Here is a 10,035-nt window from a genome sequence, read left to right as displayed (position 1 = left end):
GAGACTCCAAAGTCTAGTACCAATGTAGACACAAGAACAAATGGGTATAAACTGGACACTAGGAAGTTTAGACTTGAAATTAGACGAAGGTTTCTAACCATTAGAGGAGTGAAGTTCTGGAACAGCCTTCCAAGGGCAGTAGTGGGGGCAAAAGACATATCTGGCTTTAAGAATAAGCTTGATAAGTTTATGGAGGGGATGGTATGATGGGATAGCCTAATTTTGGCAATTAATTTGGCAACTGATCTTTTATTATCAGCAGGTAAGTATGCCCAGTGGTCTGTGATGGGATGTTGGATGGGATGGGATCTGAGTTACTGCAGAGAATTCTTTTCTGGGTGCTGGCTGGTGAGTCTTGCCCACATGCTCAGGGTTTAGCTGTTCGCCATATTTGGGGTCGGGAGGGAATTTTCCTCCAGGGCAGATTGGCAGAGGCTCTGGAGGTTTTTGGCCTTCCTCTGCAGCGTGGGGGATGGGTCACTTGCTGGTGGATTCTCTGCAGCTTGAGGTCTTCAAACCACAATTTGAAGACTTCAATAACTCAGACATAGATTAGGGGTTTGTTATAGAAGTGGGTGGGTAGGGTTCTGTGGCCTGCTTTGTGCAGGAGGTCAGACTAGATGATCATATTGGTCCCTTCTGACCCTAAAGTCTATGAGTCTGTGAGATGGAATTATTGGTTACTGCATCAGAGCCTGCTCACTTCTGCCTCTACTCAAGTCTTCAAACACCTCAGAGACTTTTCTGGTGATCAAACACTTCATGCAGTTTATTTACAACATAAGTTTCCACCAGACATTACGTTATACAGCCTGATGCCTACAGTGCTGGGAGCCCTCAGCTCCTGAGGGAAGCAGAGAAGAGCAATCTCGCCCTCTCTCTTTTGGCTTTGCCCCTTCTTTCTCCACTTGCACCCTGTGCTTTTTGTATCACCTGCCTAATGGCCTAATTAGCCTGTTAGTTCTCCTCAGCCCTTCAATTAGGCACAGCTCTTCTTAATGAGTCTGCTCTGAAGTAATTAATTAGCAATGCAGTGATCAGAGTGCTGGCTCAGCTGCTGTTGCCCAGCTCTCTGTCAGGGTTACAATTCAGGATTATTTGACTCTGGAATGTCTGTTGGGAGAGAGAGAGAGAGAGAGAGAGTGTGTGTGTGTGTGTGTGTGTAAAATAAACTATTTTGAGCATCAGGCAGCAGACACCATCTCTAAAACCATAATTCATAGCATTGAGGGTATTGCTACTAAAATAACAGTATGTGGTATGTAATATGCATAACATTGTTAAGCTGTTCAGCCAAACACAAACACATTTTAATAAATTAATTGCAACAAATAGTAAGTAAAGGAAAATCAGGCAAGTAAAGAAATTCTTTGTGCTGCTTATGGGAGTTATATGTTAACTAGCATAACCAACCCATTAGGGAACATTGAAAAAAGAAAATTGCCTGACCGTATTAACAATAAACAGTGAAATGGCATTGTCCTTAATGTACAACAAAAACTGGTAAACTGGCAATGCGTGAAATTGCACAAACAAATCCCTTTCAGCACCATTTGTAACATGGGGTTAGTGACATTGAACCCTAATCAAGGTTAATGTTAATCAAACCAGTCTCCCTCAGTTTCTGGATCCACGTACATTTCCAGTACGGTATCACTACCACCGCTGAATCATGACACAGTAATACTTGATAAATTAGTCACTGTCCAGTAGGTCATCTGGAAGGGACTGGCTCTACCTCAACTATTGGCATCTCGCACAGCCCGTGGATGGTGTGTGACCACGATGGCTTAGGCCAATACACTGGGACAGAGAAGCTGGCTGCTCCTCTCTCCTGCCTGGTGAAGCTCACCAGATGGCAACACTCAGCAGTAAGGGTGACCTATAGCATGGACAGACAGTGCTGTGCAGTAACTAGTTACAAGGACTTTGTGCAGGGAGACCTCACACACAATGTCACTACTCCAAATTTCTGTTTTACTCCTCATGGATGTAGCACTGTGGGACACACTCTAAGAATGACTATTCTCCAAAGTAAGCCCCCAGATCAGGATGTAGTTGAAACTTACCTAGTTTCAAACACTTACTTTAAATTTCAAAATGTTACTAGATTGGAAACACGCCAATTCCAGTTAGCAATGACATGTACAAAGGAGGACGAGCCTTGAATCCCCTTGTCCAGGATGGGGACTTGAAATCCTGATTTCCCACAATTGGAAAAACGTTGCATTTAAAGCTGGTGCCTGTGCTACACGGGGTAGAAGTTCTGCTCATTGTGTATTGCCACGTAGGCAATTTGGTAAAATGCTTTAAATTAGATATAAAGGCCCTATCACTGCCACATCTATTAATTGGTAAAGATGTTGCCTTAACTATAATCAATTATCTAGCTGGCAAGTCGGAGGGGAGCTGTTGACTAATATATGCTGGACTAGCATGTGTGTCTCATATTATCAATTGGGGGGGAGGGATAGTTCAGTGGTTTGAGCATTGGCCTGCTAAACCCAGGGTTGTGAGTTCAGCCCTTGAAGGGACCACCTAGGGATCTGGGGCAAAAATCAGTATTTGGTCCTGCTAACAAAGGCAGGGGGCTGGACTCAATGACCTTTCAGGGTCCCTTCTAGTTCTATGAGATAGGTGTATCTCCATATATTATTATGTATTATCTGCAGCCTGTATTAAGCTCAAGATAGTAAGATAATAGCCGTTATGTAGCCTAAATTGGCCAATGCTTTTTTTATATAACCCTGCTCACTTATGCTAAGTATCCCATAACCCCTTACAGTCACTTAAGTAAGTAATGCAGCTGTCGAGCCCAGACCCATGAGGGCTTTACCATAGCAGTAAGAAGGGAGTTACTCTCACAGGCCTGTACTGGAATGTCCCAAAAGAAAAGGACGAGACATATGATTGGGCTCCCCTAGGAGCTGCCTTCATGTCCTCTGGTCCTTGCAATGTGTGTTCAGAAGAAAGAGGTAAGGGATACACCATGTAGCAGAAAAACATGGTAGAAAACTGATTGGTTAACTCATTTCAGATGACACAGAGAGGACCTTCTACTTGTAACCAGGTAGAGTGTAACAATATGATTTTGGGGTTATAACACTGGAAGGTAGCCACAAAGTCCTGAATCATCTGCAAATCTTGTGGCTTTGCCAAAAAATGATTCTAAATTGGTTTTTTTCTGCAGGTTCCTCCTGAGCCTCTGCCTTTTCGAGCGCATCTTGTGGCTCTACCTGGAGGAAAGCAGTCGAGCAATATATGGTCTGTGGTAACGGCTCTCCCAGTCCCAGCAGGAGGAGCCAGGTTCAGGCCCAAGAGCTGCAGTATAGGACTGGGCTGGAGAAATCCTCTGAAAACTTGATCCAAATCCAAACTTATGCAGACTCTTGGAGGCAGCGTCTGGCTTTCCAGAGGCAGCAGCAACCACCACACTGCACAGCCCAAGGAGAGAACTGAAGCCAGCAGGTTTTTCCGCCTGTTACAACTGCCTCATGAAGAAACCCGGGTAGAGGTTAAAGTAACTCACAGGAATTACTGGTACAGCCGGAGTCCTGGGGCAGGGGGGCTCATCCAGAAGAGGCGGGTCCTCAAGATTTAAAGGTCCTGGGGCACCAGCTGTGGCTGGGAGTCCCAGGGCCTTTAAATCACCCAGGGGGCTCCCAGCTGCAGAGGTGGCTGGTAGCCCCTGGAGTGAAGTAAAGGGCCTGAGGCTCCAGCCTCCGTGGAGCTCCGGGCCCCTTAAATGCCAGCCCCAGCCTGGCCGCCGGAGCTGCAGGCCGGGGCTGGGATTTAAAGGGCTCCTCCGAGTTCCCCACCACCTGGCCCGGCTGCTGCGGTGGGCCAGGGCCAGGATTTAAAGGGCTCCTCCGAGTTCCCCGCCACCTGGCCCGGCTGCTGCGGTGGGCCAGGGCCAGGATTTAAAGGACTCCTCCGAGTTCCCCGCCACCTGGCCCGGCTGCTGCGGTGGGCCAGGGCCAGGATTTAAAGGACTCCTCCGAGTTCCCCGCCACCTGGCCCAGCTGCTGCGGTGAGCCGGGGCCAGGATTTAAAGGACTTCTCCGAGTTCCCCACCGCCTGGCCCAGCTGCTGCGGTGGGCCAGGGCCAGGATTTAAAGGACTTCTCTGAGTTCCCCACCACCTGGCCCGGCTGCTGCGGTGGGCCAGGGCCAGGATTTAAAGGACTCCTCCGAGTTCCCCGCCACCTGGCCCAGCTGCTGCGGTGGGCCAGGGCCAGGATTTAAAGGACTCCTCCAAGTTCCCCGCCACCTGGCCCAGCTGCTGCGGTGAGCCGGGGCCAGGATTTAAAGGACTTCTCCGAGTTCCCCACCGCCTGGCCCGGCTGCTGCGGTGGGCCGGGGACAGAATTTAAAGGACTGTTCCGGGGCTTCCCGCCGCAGCAGGAATCTTGGAGGAGCACTTTAAATGCCAGCCCCAGCCCGGCCGCCGGAGCTGTGGGTCGGGATTTAAAGGGCTTGGGTCTCCCCAACCTAAGCCCTTTAAATCCCCACCGCAGAAGCCGATGCGGTCCGGCACGGCGTATTGGCTGTACCGTACTGTACCGTACCGGCTTACTTTCACTTCTGAACCCAGGTGAGGCCTGGGCCCAATATGACTCTCCAGATTGCCTCTCTTTACCTCTCTGCAGAAGCAGCTGGAAATTCAGGTCCCTTTCATCTTTCTGCACATGGACTGGATTCTGTCCGCGTAGCTGTGTTGCCAGTTGCCACAGCTCTCTCTTGGTGTCAGGCAGGGATGTATTCAGGGGGCGGTAATGGGAATCCCTGTCCTTTCCCAGAGTGAGGCTGACACAGATGTCCTCAAACACATCACTCAAAAGCCAGGCCCAACAGTCAGTCTCTCCCACCCTGGCCAAACCCCACAGCCAGTTGCAGAAGGGATGGCCTCAGGTGCCCAGGGACTGTTGGGGCAGTGACACTGCTGGACTCTTGGGCCCAGAGAATTTTTTTCTCACTGGAAGTAGCCAGCTGAGTCCTACCTTTGCACCTAAGCCAAAATGAGAAATGGCTCCAGCTCGGTGCCCTGAGCCCGCCTTGTGGCTCCTGTCAGTGTGTCTCGCTGCACAGGGGAGACAGACCAGGGTCTCTCTTGGTTTGGGTGGGGACCTCGGAACCTGGATCTCCAGCACAGCCCAGCGAAGCAGCATGAGCTTCCTAGAGGCAAGTCCTGCCCTTGTCCCCTCTCAGGGACCTTCATTCAGCCTTACAAGGTCTTCTCTACATGCAGCATCCATAGTCCAGTCCCCAGTCCTTGATCTCTCTGGCAAGATTGCCAACAAGCAGGGCCCTGATAGGCCTATTGTGACTACTGTCTGTGACATGGACACCTGCCCACTAGGAACTAGGCTGACCCACTGGTGCTCTTCACTCTTCCACAAACAGTATCAGACCCTGGCCATGGCTGGCTTCCTGTGCACAGGAGCTACGGCCTTAGAGGGCAAAGCTCCTCCATCTGTCATTCCCAGGCCACTGGCCTCTCTGGGCATCTGAGTGGGGCTAAATCTTACATAAAGCTAGAAACCAAATCTTAAGGCTGTCTGGAAGTATCCCCTTACCCAGTCTACCCTCCCTCCAGCCCCCAGTGCTGTCATAGTGCCAGCAACATTGTCATCTCCATGGTTACCCTAGTTGGCTTTCCATGGCAACAGCAGGAGAATGCTATTGGCAGACCCCAGCTCCAGGTGTAACAGTGAATCACTGTGGAGATGCAGCAGTGGCTTGGGGAGCATCTCAGTTCCTCACTTGTGCTGAGAAATGAGAAATTGTGAAGTGTGATTTCCCATTTCTGGTTTCTGGCTTTACAGATGTCCTTGCTCCAGTCCCAGACCCTGGCTGCTTATCACCAGCTGCTCCTCTTCAGTCCCATCCTTCGTCCCTCATCTGCTATGCAGCCAAAGGCAATGCAGGGCACTGAACTGTCTCTGCCCCTCACCCAGGCTAGGAGAATGCAACCACCACACCCTCACTGAGGATGGAGACTCCTGATTTAGCCTGGACTTCCTGCACCAGCCTGCAGGCTGGCATTTCATCAGCCTGGGGCAGGGCCTATATGCGGAGTTGTGCAAAAAGCAACAGGCCCTCCTGTGGCACTATGTTCATGATGATAAATTGTGAGTGTGCATCAGCACCAGCAAGACCAGGGCCTGCTGGGAGCGGCAGGTTCCTGTGCGTCTACCTGCTGCAGAACTTCCCCCACAGCACAGACTCATCGGCATTGCCCCATCTTTGGGATCTGTAGCAGCCTCAGTCGGGGCAGCACATAGGCTCACCCTGCAGCTCCTCTGCAGAGGATGGGTGCAAGATAAGCCAGCAGGGTATTGTGGGACGGCAGAGGACAAGATGACTAAGGAGTGCCCCCAGTCTGAGCAGAATCACTGGAGGTGTTAAACCAGCTGCAGCTGTCTGCCTTGCCTGCCTTCAGGCAGTTCTGTGCATCACAGAATTTTAGAAATGTTGGGCTGGAAGGGACCTTGAGAAGTCCAACTAGGGTGACCAGATGTTAAGGGGAAAATATCGGGACCGCTGCAGGGGGGACCTTTTTTTTTTTAAATACACTCACCCGTCTGGGAGTTCGGGGCCAATTTGGCGGAGAGCCCTTCAGTGGCGGATGGTCTTCGGCAGCAGGTAATAAATCTTGCCACCAAACACAAGCACCCGCCGCCCAAATACCACCGAAGACCGTCTGCAACTGAAGGGCTCTCCGCCGACTTGCTGCCAAAGACCAGGAAACAAAATATTGGGACAAATGGCGTCCCGACCGTACTCTGGTAGGGACGCAGGACAAACTCCTCATATTGGGACAGTACCAATTTTATCAGGATATCTGGTCGCCCTAAGTCCAACCCCTTGCACTGAGGCAGGCCTACTATCTAGACCATCCCCGCTAAGTGTCTGTCCAACCTGTTCTTAAAATCTCCAATGATGCGGATCCCACAGTCTCCTTTGGAAGCCTATTGCAGAGCCTGGCTTCCCTGAGAGTTGGAAAGTTCTTCCTAATATTTAACCTAGATCTCCCTTGCTGAAGATATGAAGCCAATTACTCCTTGTTCTACCTTCAATGGACTTAGAATTGTAGAACTGGAAGGGACCTCAGGAGGTCTCTAGTCCAGTCCCCTGCACTCACGGCAGGACAAAGTATTATCTAGACCATCCCTGACAGGTGTTTGTCTAACTGGCTCTTAAAAACCTCCAGCGATGGAGATGTCACAACCTCCCTTGATAATTTATTCCAGTGCTTAACCACCTTGACAGTTAGGAAGTTTTTCCTAATGTCCAATCTAAACCTCCCTTGCTGCAATTAAGCCCATTGCTTCTTGTCCTATCCTCAGAAGTTATGGAGAACAATTGATACCCATCCTCTTTATAACAGCCCTTAACGTATTTGATGACTGTGATCAGAGTCCCCCCATCCAAGTCATCTTTTCTCAACACTAAACACATCCAGTTTTTTTAACCTTTCCTCAAAGGTCAGGTTTTTCTAAACCTTTGATCATTTCTGTTACTCTCCACTGGACTCTCTGATTTGTCCACATCTTTCCTAAAGTGTGATGCCCAGAATTGGGCATGATACTCCAGCTGAGACTTCCCCAGTCCCAAGTAGAGCAGGACAATTACCGTCTGTGTCTTACATACAACACTCCTGTTAATACACCCCAGAATCGTATTAGTCTTTTTCACAACTGCATTACATTGCTGACTTGTACTCAATTTCTGATCCACTATAACCCCAGATCCTTTTCAGCAGTGCTACCATCTAGTCAGTTATTCTCCATTTTGTAGTTGTGAGTTTGATTTTTCCTTCCAAAGTGTAGTGCTTTGCAGTTGACTTTATTGAGTTTCATCTTGTTGAATTCAGACCAATTCTCTAATTTGTCATGGTCATTTTTTATTCTAATCCAGTCCTCCAATGTGCTTACAACCCCTCCCAGCTTGGTGTCACTTGCAAATTTTGTAAGCACATCTCCAATCCTTTATCTAAGAGCATGTCTACACTACAAACTTATGACAACCTAAATTATGTTGGCATACAGCCACCGCAGTAACTAAATCACTTTTGTGTGTCCACACTACATTCCTTGTGTCAATGGGGCATGTCCTCACCAGGAGCTCTTGTACTGACTGTACAGTCAGTGTGGGGCATTGTGGGATGGCTTCTGAAAGCCAGTAACAGTCAATGTAATCAATGCAGTGTCTGCACTGACATTGCGTCGACCTAACTTAATCAACATTGACTCAACTCCGTCTGCACTACAGGCTTTGCCCCAATCCCTAACACCAGCTCAGCTCTGGTCCTGGGCTTTAGGAGCCCTGGGCATCGGCTGTAGAGCAGCTGCAGTGTTTTAAGAGCTGCTCCTGCTGCACAGTGATAAAACCCGAGCAAGGTGTTTGCAGGGCACAGGGTGGGAGCCCTCCTGGAGTCTGAATGTGATTAGGCAAGCAGAATGTGTAAGAGGAGACAACCTACCACCCTCCCTCCTCACACCCAATCCGCTCTCATCCCTTTCCCCTCCTCAAGGGCCAGCTAACAGACCTACTTCCCTACAGCTTATGTCCTTAGGGTGCCAGCAAGGAAGGCCTGCTTCCCCTTCCCAAACACACAGGTACCCTCTGGGGGCCAGCATCCCACACACTCCTCTTTTGTGTCACAGCAAAACCATTTCGGGGGCCCAAACTAGGATGCAGGACCTGTGCAGAGGCAGCTGTGGAACCCCAGAAACACTTCCTGGTTCTGCTGCTGGGGGACATCTCTCCACCCCCTTGCCATGGCTGGAGGAAGTGAGCTGCCCATCCCCCCACAGAGGCAAGCACTTCCCCAGGTAAGGTGCAGGGAGGCCTGGGCTGGAGAATCCAGCAGAGAGAGCATCTCACTGATGTGAGCAACACTCCCTCAGCCCATTCCTCAGGCCGCTCTGGGCTCAAACTACCCAATAACAAACGGCACTCGATCTAACCATCCCCGCAGCATCCCCACGCCTGCTTCCTGGCCCTTCTGCCAGAATCTGCCTAGGAGCAGGACCTGGGCTCTGGCACGACAACAAGGAAGGTGAATTCCTCACTCAAGGACCTCTCCTCTACCCCCTTGCCATTAAGCCAGGGTCTGCTCACTAGAGCACCCCCTCCACTCTGGGTTGTCTCACAAGAGAGGCAGCGTCTGCCTGGCTCTGGGCCATGGGGTTATTCTGTGTTCTGGCTGCATGTTCCAGGCCTTGAGCACTGTGATAGTGCAGTGCATTGGTGCAGATGGTGAATGGCACCCACCAGGCAGCAACAGCAACAGCTGAGAGTCTCCTGAAAGCTGGGAATTGTCCAGAGAGCACCTCCAGCGCAAGGGGCCTGAGCGAGAGCCAGGCTTGAAGTCCTAAGGGTAATCCAAATGTTCCTGCTTGGCCTCCCCTTGTCGGTGCCAGGACAGGGTTGTTTGCAACAGGCTGCTCCCTACTGTTTCATCGAGTCTCGTTTTAACCACCCCATGCAATGGGACTCACACCTCCTCAGAGTCTCTTCTCCAGTCTCATGCACTTGCTGGCAGGAAGTGGCTCCTGGTCCTTAGCTTCCATTTGTCTTTCCTTGTGTCCCTGCCCCGAGATAATTCCCCTTTCTCCTTGGGGAGACAGAGTGTCCCCATGAATCCTTTTCACCAGCCACCCAACAATTAGTTCAGGAGGGGGAGAGACTTCAGGGGCAAACTGCATTTACGTGAACTGACCTACTCTGCATAGGTATCTAGCAGAAAGGAGCTCTGTAGGTCCAAGTGATCAGCTTTGGCTGGTGCTGGGTTACAAATCACTTTAGTATATTGAATGCAGGGATAGTGAAATGTTATCAGTATTGTTATCTCCATTGTCTGACTAAAGGGGAGCAGAACCGTGCTGAGCTTCTCCCTACTGAGGGTCACCCTCAGCTGAAAGGAACTCGCTAAGCCAGGGGCTCGAATGCCAGAGCCCTGTGAAAGTAAGAGGAGTGCGGACAGGTATTCCAGCTAGGCAGGTATCCCAGCTAAGGGTCCCCAGTCGGC

Source organism: Gopherus evgoodei, chromosome 7 (genome assembly GCF_007399415.2).
Source record: "Gopherus evgoodei ecotype Sinaloan lineage chromosome 7, rGopEvg1_v1.p, whole genome shotgun sequence".
Lineage (NCBI taxonomy): Eukaryota > Metazoa > Chordata > Testudines > Testudinidae > Gopherus > Gopherus evgoodei.
The sequence above is the reverse complement of the archived record's forward strand: the minus strand, read 5'-3'. Positions refer to the sequence as shown.